General features: G+C 51.1%; 1 protein-coding gene across 8 annotated transcripts in view; it reads right to left on the reverse strand.

Moving 5' to 3' along the window:
* The window catches only part of MTSS1 (MTSS I-BAR domain containing 1), a 156,214-nt gene that overhangs the window by 135,963 nt on the left and 5,033 nt on the right, over positions 1–15,218 (reverse strand). The gene's annotated exons all lie outside the window — the stretch shown is intronic.

Raw genomic sequence — 15,218 nt, forward strand, 5'->3', positions numbered from 1 at the left:
CCAAGAGCAGAACTGTGCATTAACTTACACTCAATGAAATCTTGAGAGAGCTCAGGCCACCATCCTAGGCCCGTCAAGAGGCATGTGGGTCCCAATCCTGGCACTAATACTTATCACTCTCTTATCAAGTCCAGAGATGAACACTTTCCACGTCTACATCCAAGTAACTGAAGCGTGAAGGCCGAGATGGGAGCCCTCTGGAGAGCTCTATTTGGAGGGGCAGTAGTGGCTTCCCCAAGAGCATCAAGGTCCCTTGCAGCCTCGTCTAGCTACTCCCTCTCTGATCCTCAAGACCTGTCAAGAAGCTCTTTGAAAAGCCTGAGCATGTTCAGAAACTCACCCCTACTTTCAGCCAAGGGCACCATCATCTTTACAAAACAGAAGGACGTGAGGAACAGGCCCTCCTTGCCCAATCACCCCCTCCAGGGACCCTCAGAGGAGCCACTGAGATGACTGGTATTGATTAAGGACAGGGGGAGGCAGACTCACTGAGAACACGCCAGGCTGGCCCCAGGCCTGGACAGGGAGCACCGAGACCTGACTTCGGGCCACTGCCCTGACTGTAATTGGATGGGGATATCATTTGGCATCTCAGATCCCTTTCCCCTGTAATGATGATAATTAGAACAACTCCAACAGTGACGATTACTAAGCACTGGAAACACGGGAAAGGAAGAAGGAAGAGAAACGTGGGAGTCCGATCTCTCACATGGAATCCTGGGGTGCAGCTCTGGGCAGGTCTTTCAGCCTCCGTGAGGGAATACCACTACTTCACGGGGTTGGTGTGAGGGATGCATGAAGCCACACAGATGTCCAAGAGCCGTCCGCACTCCCACGTTCACCACGGCACCCTTTGCAATAGCTGGGACGTGACATCCACCTGTGTCCCCAAATGGATGAACAGGTGAAGCAGACGGGGTGCACTGACACCAGGCAGTACAAGACGGCTATAAAAAGAGCAAAATCCTGTCATTTGCACCAACATGGATGAACCCGGAGAACATCAGGTTGAATACAATAATCCAAGCATGGAAAGACCAGCATCGCATGACCTCACTCACACCTGGAGCCTAAAAAGCTGACCTCGCAAAAAGAGGTTTTCAGAGGTGTAGGTGGTGAGCGGGCGGGGGGATGGGGAGATGCTGACCAATGACATATAATTAGAATCAGACAGGAGACAAATGTCCAGAATGAGTAAACATAGAGATAGAAGTTAGGTTAAGTGAGCCCCTGGAGCCAGGGGCCAGGACATGCTGGAGTGGTGGGGACAGGTAATGACCACAGTCATGCAGTTTCTATCCTGGGTGATGAAGACGTCTACCGTTGACTGTGGTAATAGTTGTACAACTCTGTGAACACACTAAGAACCGGTGGGCTGGACACCTGAAGTGGGTGGCTAGTGTGACATGTGAATTTTATGCAAGCCGAATAAATAAATAAACAAATGAGATCATACATAAAAAGGGCTCTGTGCTGTGCCTGGCACCCGGAAAGGCACACATGTGACATGGCAGGCGGGCGGTGCCTGTCGGGAGAGGTGCTGAAAGCCCTCCAAGTCAGGCCCTCGCTCCAGGCCCGGGTCCCTCAGTCACAGTCCAAGGTGCGGATCCTGCCCAGGTGGAAGCAATCGGCAGCTCACGACTAACCACAGTTAAGGCAGGAAGCGACCCAGGCAGCCAGGAACACAGTGTCAGACGATTTGTCTGCCGCTCCTAAGTAAATGGCACGGTGGCATATGTACTCAACCCCACCAGGAACGTGCCTGAAAATGACGACAGCTCAAACCGCTGAAAAACTACTTATCTACCCTCACTCAGAGCCTCACTTCAGTCTTCACCAAATTAGCAACAAAAGGAGGGTCCCCCCTCTCCTTACGGGGTACGACACACAGCTCCCCACCTACGAACACCCACTCCGTCACAAGAAGGCTGCCAAGGCAGCTCTCTCCTGACTTGTGATACTTGACGATCTATCAAAGGGTGTCAGGCCCACCTGTTTTAGGCAATATATAATTTAATGGCTTCTTTAAAAAAAAAATCAACGTCTAAGAATAGAAGACAAAAACCTCCTTGTTGAGAGACGAAGAGAGAAAAAAAAAAGTGTGTAAATGTTATTAAAACTTAAAAGCAAGATGATGTTGGGCTGTTCCAGATTTTTTTATAAGTTTCTTTCAAGGATATAAAAAAAAAGTTTCTACCCACCTGAAAGTAGTTTTACTATAAAAATTCAAAAGCTTACAGGATGTGAGAAAGGAGGAAAAGGGTAACTGCAGAAAGATAAAAGGCAGCAGAGGGAAAGCTCTGGTTCTTTTACTACGAGACTTGGGAAAGAAGGCCACACTCAAGTTTCAAAAGAAACTTGCAAATCAGGACCCTGGATGCACCCAGAATCCTTCCAGAAAGCGGTTCTAGCACAGTCCATAATTTTCTAATCTGCACCTGCTGACCAAGAAGTCATTTCTGGGGCGTGCTGTCCAGCATGGGAGAAGTCCCTAGGAATGCGTCCCCAGAGTCGTGGAGACCTCTCAACACTGACCCAGCCAGTGGTGCTCCCCAAAGCCAACATGAAGTTTTCATAACTTTCCAGACACACCAAAATCAGAAAATAGAAAGGTCTGGCTGAGCACCCAGGTTCTGCTTCTGTCCAAAGTCACGGGCAAAGGGAGGAGAACTCTCCTCCCAGGAGCCAGGCAAGCTCTCGGGGAGGGGGACGGTGCTGGGGAGCCCTGGACAGGTGCCAAACACAGAACTCACTGTCACCAGGTTCCCAGGGAAAGGGAAGGGGCCTTCTCAAAGAAACGGGAGGGGAGCAGGCTGCTCAGAGCACATGAACAGGACCGTCTCCGCCAAGCCCAAGGTCCTCGGGAGAGGGGCTTCCCTGCCCCTCCCCTGCAGCCACCCAGCAGGTGCCCGCCTGGCTCCCCCGAGCAGCACTGAGGCCCTCTTCTCTTCAAGCCTCCAGGGTACCCCACACTCTTGAGAAGTCTACTCAACGGTCACTGCCTCGTCCAAATGTCACCTCGTCCAGAACATTCTCTGGCACACCTCCTTCCCACCCACTCTTCCTCCTTCCACTTATTGCATCACTAATTTGCTGTCTATGAGCCCGAGGTTTTCCTTTCCAAACCACAGGACAAGGTTGGAGAGGTGGAGGGAGGAGGAAAAGCACTTCCAGTAAGAGGCTGGGCTGGCACCATGACAGATAAGCAGAGGACATGGTCGCCCTCCCGAGCGACGGGTGTGCATTTCACCAGAGAGAAAAGGACAAGGTGACCGAGGGCAGCCCTCAAGGGCAAGGTCCCAAGTTGAACCACACGTGGGACAGCAGAGGACGATCAGGGTGGCCTTCATTCAGATGGCTAGTGACAAATTCCAAGCCCATCAGGTGACAGGAGAAGCTAGCTCGTGGGTCACACAAGGCAGTGGCCTTGTCCCTTTGGGAATGAAGTCATGTTTTACAAGGCTTCCTAAATCTCCTTCCACTCGTCAAGGGTTGGTCTGTCCTACACCAACCCTCGAGTGACCTTCCCCCACCCTCAAAATGGAGGACTGGGAAATCCCTGAGCCCCTGCTCTTATCCCTGCTCTTCCTCCACGGGCCCCTGAGCCAGGAGGCCCAGGCAGGCGTGTGCCCGACGCAGGGCACAGGAGCCAGCCAGCAGCCCTTCTGGCTCCGGGTTCTGTTTGGCTTTGCTTTGTATTAAACAGAGGCCCGGATGGCATCCCACACACGGCGCGGAAAATGAACCGCGTGTAACTCATCAGCACGGCTGGTTAACGGGCTCCATCAATAATGCAGCAACTGCCTCTCCCAGCCTGGCCCCGCTGCGACAGCAGAACCTCGAGGGACAGCTGAGGGAAGTCAACACCGCACGGCCACACAGGGAACCAGGGCTGGGCGCTGCAGCCTAGGCGCCCAGCAGGACCCTCTCCAGGAGGGGTTCGATTTAGTGGAGAATAAAACAGGGACTAGCAGGGGACAGGCTGGTGGGCTCCAGCTCGAAGGCCTTTCTTCTGGTTGGAAAATGCCAGACAGAGGCTGGATGGCCAGCAGTCACAGCTGAGGAGAATCGGAGCCACACAGGACTGGCCGAGCACCAGCATTTTCTGAAGAGCTGCTAGGCACCAAGGACACCCACCCACACTTCTCCAAGGGAACCACATGTCCACCCCTGGGGGTGTTGCAGGGCGTTTAACTGCCACTGGGCAGGACCACACCCCCAGGGCCCCGCCTCATGCAAGGCCCCATTCCATGCTCAACCCTGCGAGGCAGGTGCTCCTATTTCACAGTTGAGGAGACTGAGACCCACAGAGCCTGTAGTGAGGAGATCCAGGCGGAAATGTGAGGCCAGGTCTGCTGACTTCGCAAACCTAAGGGTTCCCTGATTCTGGGGAGTCGAAGCGGCCACACAAATACCCAGCCCGGCCCAGACCGGGGGCTGCAGAAAGTGGCTCACACAGCCACTGGGCCCTGTTTTAGATCCCCGGGTCCTGCAGACGCCCAAAGTAGAGCAAGATTCCTGGAACACACAACACCTGATCATGACAGAGGCCCAGGAAGGGCTGCTTATCACCTTAGAAAGGGACAGGATCCTCAACCACAGGAAGAGAAAACTCAACAAAGAAAAATCCTGTGTATGGAAAAAGGCCGACAGAAACACAGCAGGACATACGGTTTCCATCACTATGGTAAATGGTGGAAATTCTCTCTTCTTTAGGTTTTCTGTGGATACTGGAAATAAGCTTCTTGTAGCAGCTCTGGGCTGCCCACTGCCCCTGCCACCATGCCCCCTCCCCAGGTCTGCAGGGACCTCAACAGGGTGAGCATGAGGAGGGCAGCTGGCAGAACCCCTCAGCTTCTTCCAGGAGCACCCCCAGGTGAGCTCAGACTCTAGGAATATGGAAGCCAAGACACCCAGAGGAGCCAGGCCCTTCCCGCCCAAGCCCAGCACCCTGGATGCCTCACTTCCTCACGCAGAAGGCAGGAAGAGTCTGCTCAGCTTCCAGAAGTGGGTGTGCAGAATAAGGGGCCCAGGAATGACTGTCACAGCTCTGTCCCCAAAACCACGCTTCCCCACCCCAGCCTGCAAGATGAAGGGCTCCTGAGATCCCCAGATGAAAGGCCCGGGTGAGCCCATCCATCATAAACACCAGTCCTGGGCCTTTATTCTCTGATTGGGGCTTGCCTAATCCTCTAATTATCCCCTTCCATCAAGGGATGACAGCCTTGGGGATAATCAATGGTCGCCTCCTGGCCCACCCGCCCTCACCCACTTGCCGAGCACACCAGCAATAAATACGCCCATGAAAAGTAAGACTTAACCACAAAAGGTGCCCGGCCAGCACTGCAGAAGGCCCCATTTGTAACTACAAGCCGACTTCAATCAAGGGCACGGGGCCTTCCTCCCCCAAGGACAGGTCTGACGCCCAGGCTGTGTTCCGACACAAGGGTGTGTCTCCACTTAAAATTTCAACAACTGAACAAACCCTATCTTCAAGGCCACTGCATTTTTTTTAAGTCCTCCACTTAAAAGCATTCTTTTGTCTCTCTAGCCACATAGGGTTATTGAAATTTTAAATTACAATGAAATAAAATGTGACAGTCCCTGTCATCCCAGTCGCTCAGGAAGCTGAGGCAGGAGGATTCCAAGTTCAAAGCCAGCCTCAGCAACTTAGTGAGACCCTAAGCAAATTAATGAGACCCTGTCTCAAAATAAAACTAAAAAATGGGCTGGGGATGTGGCTCAGTGGTTAAACACCCCTGGGTTCAATTTCTGGTACTTAAAAGAAAAAAAAAGTGATATTCAGTTCCTCGGTCCCAAAAGCCATACTTTAGGTGCTCAACCACATGTGGCTAGTGTCCGGAGTACCGGACGGCAGACCTAGAATGGATTTCTGTACCGAAAGCTCTACTGGAGGCCAAAGTACCCAGGCATCTGTGGGGGGTTCCACAACAGCACCCAGGTTTCTGGGTCTACCTTTCAACCTTTGCAAAGTGTGTGTCTGCCTCATGTTCCACCTTCCTTTGAAAATGGAGCGCCCCTACCTCTCCCTGTCCACTCCCAAATGCATGGTCCCTTCCCCGCCTGGATGTTTATAGCATGCCACCTCCTTTACCATTTGAGATAGTCCCTCCCGCCAAAAAACAGAGGGGCAGAGTTGGCGAGTGGCTGCTGCCCTGCATTCGCACAACCAAGTTTTCAAAGGGAAAACCTGCCAGCCATCGAGGGGTCCAGCCTGATCTCACGCTCACATCATCCCTTCCTGTGGACGGTCCTGGAGTGTAAAGGACTTTCACGGCAACCCTGGGAGGGCAGCTGGCGGACACCACACGTCACACTGTCCTTCTTACCACCAAGAAGTAGACACGGAAAGGGTGAGTAATTGGCCCAAAGCCAGAGGAGGATCTGCCCTCATACCCAGTCCATGGCCTTATCTGCTACTAAGTTTACCCAGTAATTTAAAAAATCAGTTGTTCCACAGGTTCACCCAACACTGGCTGATTCTCCGCATCTGGAAACGTGAGAACTGGATGTGCCACCATCCAGGACAGGAGCCGACTGCCTTCACCCAGGGCTCCTAACAGACGCCTGCATGCCTGGAAGCCTCCCCAATAATAAATATCTACCCGCTGACCTTGTCCCACTCATAGGCCAAAGCCATTGCTTCACTTGTTTATTCCTGTCCGCCAATGTCCGTGTGAGATAATGAACCTCAGCAGAACACACGGTGACCTGCAGCCCTAGGAAATGCTGTCTTGCTACCGATACTCCATGCTGGTCACCCCTCTCCCTGGGACGCGCCCTCTCTGACTTGCCTCCACCAACTCCAAAACTGCTTCTGCCTTTGAGGGATTAGTTCCTCCTGGGGTCAATTTCTCCAGCACCCTGACCAGACAGGCCAAGATACATGCCCCAGAGAGACTCCTGCGTGGGCTTTGACTTGCTTCCCTAACCGTACCCCTTTCTAAACTGGAAACTCTCCTCAGGCAGGTGCAGCGGGATGAACTGATCAACCGGACTGAGGGGAGGCCTTGGCCTTTCTGCACAACGCACAGTCTGTGTGCTCCACCATCTTCCAGGAAACCAACTTGCCCTTGGGAACAGAAATGGCATCTTCGCCATGACCCAACACTCAGCCTGGGCTGCCGGGAGTGACTCCTCAGTGGCCAGTGAAGAGTCACAGGCCACGAACATCGCCAAAAGAGGTGATGACTGTGCTTATTTCTATAACCACTGTATTCATTTAGGGTCTCTCCATGATTGTCATTCTCCTTACCTGACTAAAAGGGCCCTGCTGAGCACATTTGAGAATCTGGAAGGATCAATGTGGTCTGGTGGTTAAAAGCACGACTCTAAAGTCAGTCCACCCAACTTCAGATCCACTCACTGGGTGACCTTGGGCAAGCTGACTAATCACCTAGTGCCCCATCTTCATCTGCAAGGGATGCTAACGGGTAGTTCTTACCTCCAACGGTGGTTGTGAGACTGTGAAATCACCGCAGTGACAAACACGTGGAACTCAACACTGCCTTAGTAAATCAGCACACAAGGCCTGTCTTCCTGACTGGGACGTTTCATGAGCACCTACTATGCACAGCCCATGCACAGACAGGGAGAGAGAAGAGCAAAAGAGCTGAGAAACTCAGTCTGGTAGAAGAGCCAAGGACGCCATCTATTCCGAGGCCCTGGAGGGCAGCATCCTCCAGTAACAGTACTAGAAGTGGTGTTGGTACCAGCTCCCCAGAGTGGGGTGACACCTCACCTGATCTCAAAGGATAATGGGAATCTTCCTGGCAAACAAAGGACAGAAAGGAGGGAGAGGGGAAACAGTTCCCGCAAAAGATGGAGTCAGCAAAGGAAGGGAAGCAGAGGAGATCATGCTGTTTGAGCACAGGACTGCCTGCATCTGCCTGGAACATACTCTAGGTATGGGGGGGTGCAAAGAGGAGGGGTCCTTCTTCCTTCATGAGCTGCAGAGGAAGCACTCAGCGGCTCAGGGTGGCCTAAGTCACCCTCATTTCCACCTACTCGGAGTGCAATCCCAGAAAAACCTAAAGAGAATCAGCTGGGTGTTTGCAAAAACTGCAGACGCTAGATCCCCACCCCAGATCTACACAATGTCCCAGAATGGGACCTAGGGATCTGCATTTTAGCAGGCTCGAGGGTTCAAGGGCTCACTAAGAACTACACTACGACAAAATTTGAGAATCTCTGTCAGACAAGATGTCACAAGCTCGCTCCTCTGAGCCTTTAAAAGCTGGGGCCTCTGCAATTTCTCACCCCAATGTCCACTTCTCGCTCCTTCCTAAGTAATCCCGGATGAGTACTCATATATAGTCATGTGAACTGAGACATGCTTTGAAAGACATTCAGTAATGGGCTTCAAAAGCCCTGAAAAGTGCATAACTTTGAACTCCGGGTAACTCCTTCTGTGTCCAGCTACAAGGATACACTCACTGCAGGATTGCTCGTAATCTGCGGAAAACTAGACACAGCTTAAACATGAATGAGTAAGGATGGGCTCCCTACCTCAGGGCCTTTGCACACGCTCGTTTCTTCCCTGGAACATTCTTTCCCAATATCCACAAACGTCACCTTCTGTGAGGCACTCCCTTGACACTCTACTGAAAAACAGCCACACTACCCTGCTTCTCCCCACTTACGGAATCCTCTCGGTGCACAAGAGAACTGACTTATTCCATTCGTCTGCCTGAGGCCCATCACCCCACCCCGACTAGAATGCCCATTTTGTCCACTGCTATATCCGCAGCACTTCACAAAGAGGCGAACACAGAGTGGGTCCTCAAATATGTGTCAAACGAGTTCATCAGAGATGCAGAAATGCAACATGGCACAGTCATCGGAAGTGGCATGGCTCACATCTCCGCACGTGCAATCACAAGGACACTGGGTTGCTAGGCAGGAAAAAAATTTCAGTCGGTCACACAAACCTTTGTTGAAAATGTGTGTGCTCGTGTGAGCCTGCGGACAGAACCCACTTCGTGATCAAGTACTTACGGGTGACTGCTTTTTGACTTAATTGAACTTTCCAGTTTTCCTTCCATTAACTTTGTATTACATAATCTTTGAGAAGTAATCCCTCATGAAACGTTCTCAAAACATTTTGCTAATTTTTTTTTTTTTTTTTAAGAAAAGGCTGCCTCCTCAGTGACTTAATTAGGGTGTCCCTAATTAAGGCCAGCACAACATCAAAGAGGCCAGGTTCCCAGGGACCCAGGTTCCAGGAGACCCCAGAGGCCCAGCTGCAAGACGACCTCAATCGTGCCAGCAGCCGCTTAGACCTAGGGCTTGGCCACCGGCTACTCCTGGCTCCGCTCCCCACTACCTGCTTCCTATTGGGGTGTCTGATGCAATTATTCAGGCCCCAGATCACATCCTGCTGTGGAGCTGGCTTTGAAGATCGGTAAACACTCACTTCAAAAACAAAGAGCAACCATTAAACCAAACTCAAAGACTTCCTTAATGGCCACATGCTCAGCTGCCGAGCAGCCTCAGTGACACAAGGAGGCCTCCCTGGGAACTAATCCCACAGCATTTCCAGCCTCCTCCTGAAAATGCCCCCCTTCCTGTTTCTCATTCAGAGGGTGCAGAGCTGTTGCTGGGCGACCCGATGGAGGGGGTTGCCACCACCCCCGCGTACTTCTCTCTGCTGGTAAGTTAGCGGCACCCATGGGTGGGTCAACTGCCCAACAATTTCAGGTCAACAGCTGGGTCAGATTCCTCTTGCAAGAGAGGGAGACCCCTTGAAGGTTCTGGAAGCAGCTCAGAGTTGAGCCCTGATTTTGACACGCTGTGTCTGGCTCACCCAGATTCCTGAAGGTAGAGGTAGAACATCTACCCACTACAGAAGCTGAACAAAAAATCCAGCAGCAGCCCAGCACAGTGGACAAGAGCACAGACCCTGCAGAGTCACACCCCCGTCAGCTCCCAGCTAGCAAATGACAGGGCCAAATGGAGCCACTAACCTCTTTGCACCTCAGTTTCCCCATCTGTAAAGTGGGGACTACCACAGCTACCATATAATATGGGAATAACAACAGCAACCACCTCACAGGGTTGTTGGGAGGTTAAATGAGGCTCTCTTTGTCCAGCACTTGGACCAGCGCCTGGTAGTGCCAGGCATAGAAATGCTCATTGAATAAGAAAAATAAAACTCAGTTCTCGGCTTGGGTGTCACCTAGACCAAAGGATTCTGTAACTCTGTCCTCCCACCCCAAATAGGAGTCTGAAGCTGTCCCCAGGGCCCCACAAAAGTGTGTGCTGACTTCTGCATGCTGTGGATCACACTGAATCCCCTTCCCTCGCCTGCGTCTCTTCCAGAATGAGCAACTTCAGGGCGAGAACTGGGACTGTCCTGGTCACAGGTGTGACGCCACCACCCCGCAGCCCCGGCCCACAGCAGCTGCACCATCCTGTTTGTTGAATACAGACACTGTATTCTCTCAGATTATTTATAGGCCGGCAGCCAGAAAGCTCTGCATTCTTGCCTCTACTGCATTTTCAAACTGATGACCGTTTTCTTGTAACTTCTGAAACATCTGATTGCCGCTCGCCGGCAGGCTACTCTGATCAGAATCACAGGTTACACATTCTTTATCCAAAATACTTGGAACCAAAAGTGTTTCAGATTTCAGAGATTTGGGAATTTGCGGGTATTTGTATTGACGGTACCAGTTGAAAATCCAAAATCCAAAATGCTTAAAATCTGGAACTTTAAGAATATCATCTTGGGGCTCAGAGTTTTGATTTCAGATTTTGAATCTCTGGACAAGAGATACTCGATCCACAGTGGGGTGCCTTGGGAAGACACATGAGAGCTTTTAAATGGCACTTGTTTCAAGCCAGGCCTGTCCCATACACTGCCTCATTTAACCTGCAGTCACTTCAACAGGGAAGTATTAACCCCTTGCCCCATTTTACAGATGAGAAAACCAAGGCTCAGGAATGTTGGAGTCACTTGCCTGGAGTAACAGAGCTAGAAGTGGCAGAGCCAGGTTTGGCAGCCCAAGCACAGCTACTTTTCAAGGTAAAATGCAATAAACACTAGACAGAGTCAACAAAGAAAGTGACAGATGACTTAGGATGTCCAGCTTGGAAGAAGAGGAGAGGCCAGAGAACGAGGGGGATTTCTGACAGACCTGGAAGGATGCGCGGGGCCAGGGCAGGAGAGGAGGGCCAAGCCAGAATCCAAGCTGGAGAGCACACAGTGGGCCACGTCATAGGGCCCTGGTCGCCAGGAGAAGGCAGAGGGCAACAGACAGGCAGGCAGGAAGACCAACGAGGCCAGGCCTTGAGCTCAGTACCAGCTGCTGCTACAGGGCAGGCTAGAGGCAAGCAAGGGCCACTTTGCCTAGACGACCCAGAATAACAGCAGAAACACAAAAGGCAGCTTCAACAAAGCAGCTCCTCCCTCCCCTGGGCCTCAACATCCCCAAAAGACTTTTCTTCTCCCACAAAGCTACAATAAATGCCCTGAAGACCCTGACAGACCCTGTTCTCCCCTCCCCTTACAGACAGACAGTGAGGCTTGCAGATGAAGAAATTAAAGGCAAATGGGCCCTGCTGGGCCAGAGGAGGGTTATAATAATGCAGTGCTGATTTATTTAGCAAAAACAAAAAAAAGCCCTCAACTTCTCCATTTCCAGAAGCCTCACTGCAGGCTCTAAACACAGCCCTAAAAAGGGTGGGGCAGTGTTTGCCCTAAGAAGTGGTACAGATAATTACTACACTGAATGTAAGGCCTCAAAGTCCTCCATTCCCAAATGCACAGGACAGCGTGGGAAGAGCCGCTGGGGACATGTGAGTGGCTGGGCACCAGGACCATGTGAACCTTCACGCGTCATCTCATTTCAGAATCCTCACTGCAATCCGTAAGGTGGTGCTTCGTCAGACCCACTTTACAGATGAGCAAAATGAGGCTCAAGAGATGGGAGCAACTTGTCACAGGATTTAAAATCAGATCCCTTTGATTCCAAGGTCAGAAGAAGCTCCAGAATGTCTCCAGGAGGGATTCGGGGCAGCGCTGCGGCCACAGCAGGCAGAAAGCAAGCAGGAAGCAGTGTGCCAAGCAGGGACACGTTCCCTTAGTGTTACAGATCTCTTGTTCAGCACAGAAGCCACCAGCCACATGTGGCTATTTAAATGTAAATAAATTAAAATGAAATTAAAAATTCAGTTCCTGGTCTTGGGAACCACACTGCATGGACTCAATAGTCACATGTGGCTAATGGTTAATAGATCTGACCATTTCCATACTGCAGAAAAGCGTACCAGACAGGACTATTATCCATCAATAAAAACATCGCAGTGTTCTAAAGATGCTTTTTGTTGTTGATTTTTAATGCGATTTATTCACATGAACATTTCGCTATAATTTTTTATTTTCATTTTTAGTTGCGGTAAAATACACCATAACAAAATATATCATTTTGATCATCTAGAAGCTCAGGTGTGAAGTCTATTCACAAGGTTGTGCAAGCATCTAAGGAAGCTCTTATTCACACTTGGGTGAGATTTAAGAAAACATTCTGTGGGGGCTGAAATTGTGTAAGAGGAAGACTAGTAGCTCTGGGGTTCTCAACCTGGCTACGTGCTGGAATTCCCTGGGGTGCTTTCAAAATCCTTGTGCCCAGGATGCACCTTAGCGCCCAGAATCAGCCTCTGGGGACTGGGGCCCCAGTCTTACCCCAGGGAACTCAGTGGCGCTTTCCCTATACCCAAAGGGGTGCACCTGCCCAGAACCTCTCTTGGCCAGACCCACTCCTCTGGCCTGGGAGAGCCCTGTGGTGTGACCAGGAAGAGGCCCAGACAATACCTGCTGCCCACCTCCAGCACTCCAGAGCTGCCAGCGCTGAGCAGGCCCATACTTTGTCTAATTCTGAGAGAAAGAAAGCAAATAAAAAGACACACAATTCAAAGGCACTCAACTGATTTTTTTTCCAACCACTTAAGCTAGACAGGAAAAGAAAACCACTTGGAAACTGGGACCAAAGCCTCCCGAGCCAAGAATCAGCACAGGAAGGGGGACTTGGGGCCAGCCCGCCAACCTCTCCAAACAGACTCGGCCCACACTGGAGGGCTACCGGGCCGGGATTACACACAGAAAGCTCTTAGGAGAGCTCCAGGGCCGGACGCGGACGAGCTCCAGGTAAGCAGTTGTCTTCGAGGAGTCAGGTGAACTCTGGGTGAACTTGGGAATTCGTGTGATTACAGCAGGGGTGGGAGTGGGTGCCAGGCCTGCACAGCAGCCCAGCCTCGGGACCATGGCCTCCTGGACCTGGGGACCTACAGCCAGTGGCTGAGGAGTCCCCATGGGCTCTGTGTGTGGACAAGGACAGGCACCGAGGGTGACAGGCTGAAGCCTGGCCCCAAGACTTACACCCAGGGAAACAGGATGAAAGGGACAAGCCAAGTCATCTATTGGAGAAGACAGCTGAGTGGGAGGGACAGGACACCACCTGTGTGACAAATCGTAAATGAGCTGTCTTCCATAAAGGTGCTAGCCGGCTGAGAGCTGCCCGCCCCACAGCAGTCTTAACGGCTTGCAGACCAAGCTCAGGCCTCCAAGCCGGCTCTGGCTAGAAGCAGAGAGAAGACCCTGATGCCTTGGAGCCTCCTGCAGGACTCAGACAAGTGAAAAGCCATCCTTGAGAAATGAAGCCACACCCCCTCCCCACCTTCCACTAATGAGCTCCGGCTTTGGGGTCAAAGAGGCCAAGGTTCGAATGTCATCTCTGCCTCACCATAGCCTTAAACAGGTGACTGAATCTCTCCGGGCCTCAGCTTTCTCATCTGTAAAGTGGGTGGATGACAAAATAACATGAAATCACACACTCCAAGCACTTGGCACAACACAGGTCCTCATCAAATCCCTTCTGGTCCAATGTTCGCTACAGCAAAGAACAAGGAGCACCTACTATGTGCCAGTAGCACACCAGAACAACCATGGCCCCACATGTGCACAGTTGGTAAAAACCCAGTCACCTCCAAAGAGGGAAGCAGAGAGAATGGAGAAACCCCACCGACGCCTCTCAGGGGCTTAGAGGTGGAGCAAACGGGGAGTCAAAGGGCTGCTCTGGAATGAATCTGCGCTGGGAATGGCTCTTTGATTTCTTGGGTTGTTTTTGTTTTGTTTTGCTTTGTTGTTGCAGCACAGACTCAGATGGAACCTTTTGCAGCCTGCATCGAGTGCAAGGGAGAACTTCTGCAATCAAATACGACAGGCCTCCTTGAGGCTCAGCCAATTAATTTACTCTGTTGGTCTCTCCTGTTTGCTACTTAATAAGGCCGTATCGGCCAGGCAATCTGCAAATCTGAGTTAAAGTGCTCAGGGCATGAGTCGGTTCTGCGTTGGAGTCCCAGTACAGCTTGTCCGATGTCCTAAGAGGCTATATCTGCCTTTGGCTTCTTTTGGGTTTGGGGTGAGATGTTTCTTTTGTTTCTGCAGCAGGATGGGTTTGGGGTAGTATCCCTAAGGCCTCTCTGAGAAGCAACAGGAAACTCGAAAAGACCTCACTGTTCCATCCCCAATTCGGGAACATCAGATGGTCTCACGACAGAAGGAACCTTGCCAGCTCTCACCTGTCTGCAAAGATGGAAGAAGCCTAGGGACAAATGATAGATGGAGCCTCTAAGGGATCAATAGTTTCAACCTTTTCACCTCCAAGTCTTTTAGCAACCTCAAATGAGCTAACCAAATTGACCAATATCATTTTATCTTTTTCCTTTTCCCTACAGCCAAGATGCAAACAAAGAGGTCAAAGGGCAGGCGATCAGCAACTGAGAAGATGTGGGGCATAGTTCACGCTTGAGAAACAGAAATTATGCTGTATTTTTCTTTGCAGGAATCATAGCAGAGTTTGGTGCCTATACCATAACCAATGCTCAGTAACTACCACAGAATGGGTAGAAGCTCCTCTAGAAAGAAGAGGCGATTGCTGAACCAGGCCGAAGCCAGACTGAGCCTACCTTCCATGCAGGCGGCAACCTAGGAACAACCTCTCTCTCCATCTGGGCCAGTTATGAACTGCAGAATTTCAGAACACAAAGGATCATGGCATCAAGCCACAAGTTCTCAGCAATTTGATTAAATAGAAGGGATAAGGGGTTTTCCCACAGAAACATTCAAACCAAGAACAAAAATGACAGCTTTTCCAAACCAGGACAAGATTCACACCTTTAAAAAAAAAAAAAAATTG

This window comes from Sciurus vulgaris, assembly GCF_902686455.1.
Source record: "Sciurus vulgaris genome assembly, chromosome: 1".
Taxonomy (NCBI): domain Eukaryota; kingdom Metazoa; phylum Chordata; class Mammalia; order Rodentia; family Sciuridae; genus Sciurus; species Sciurus vulgaris.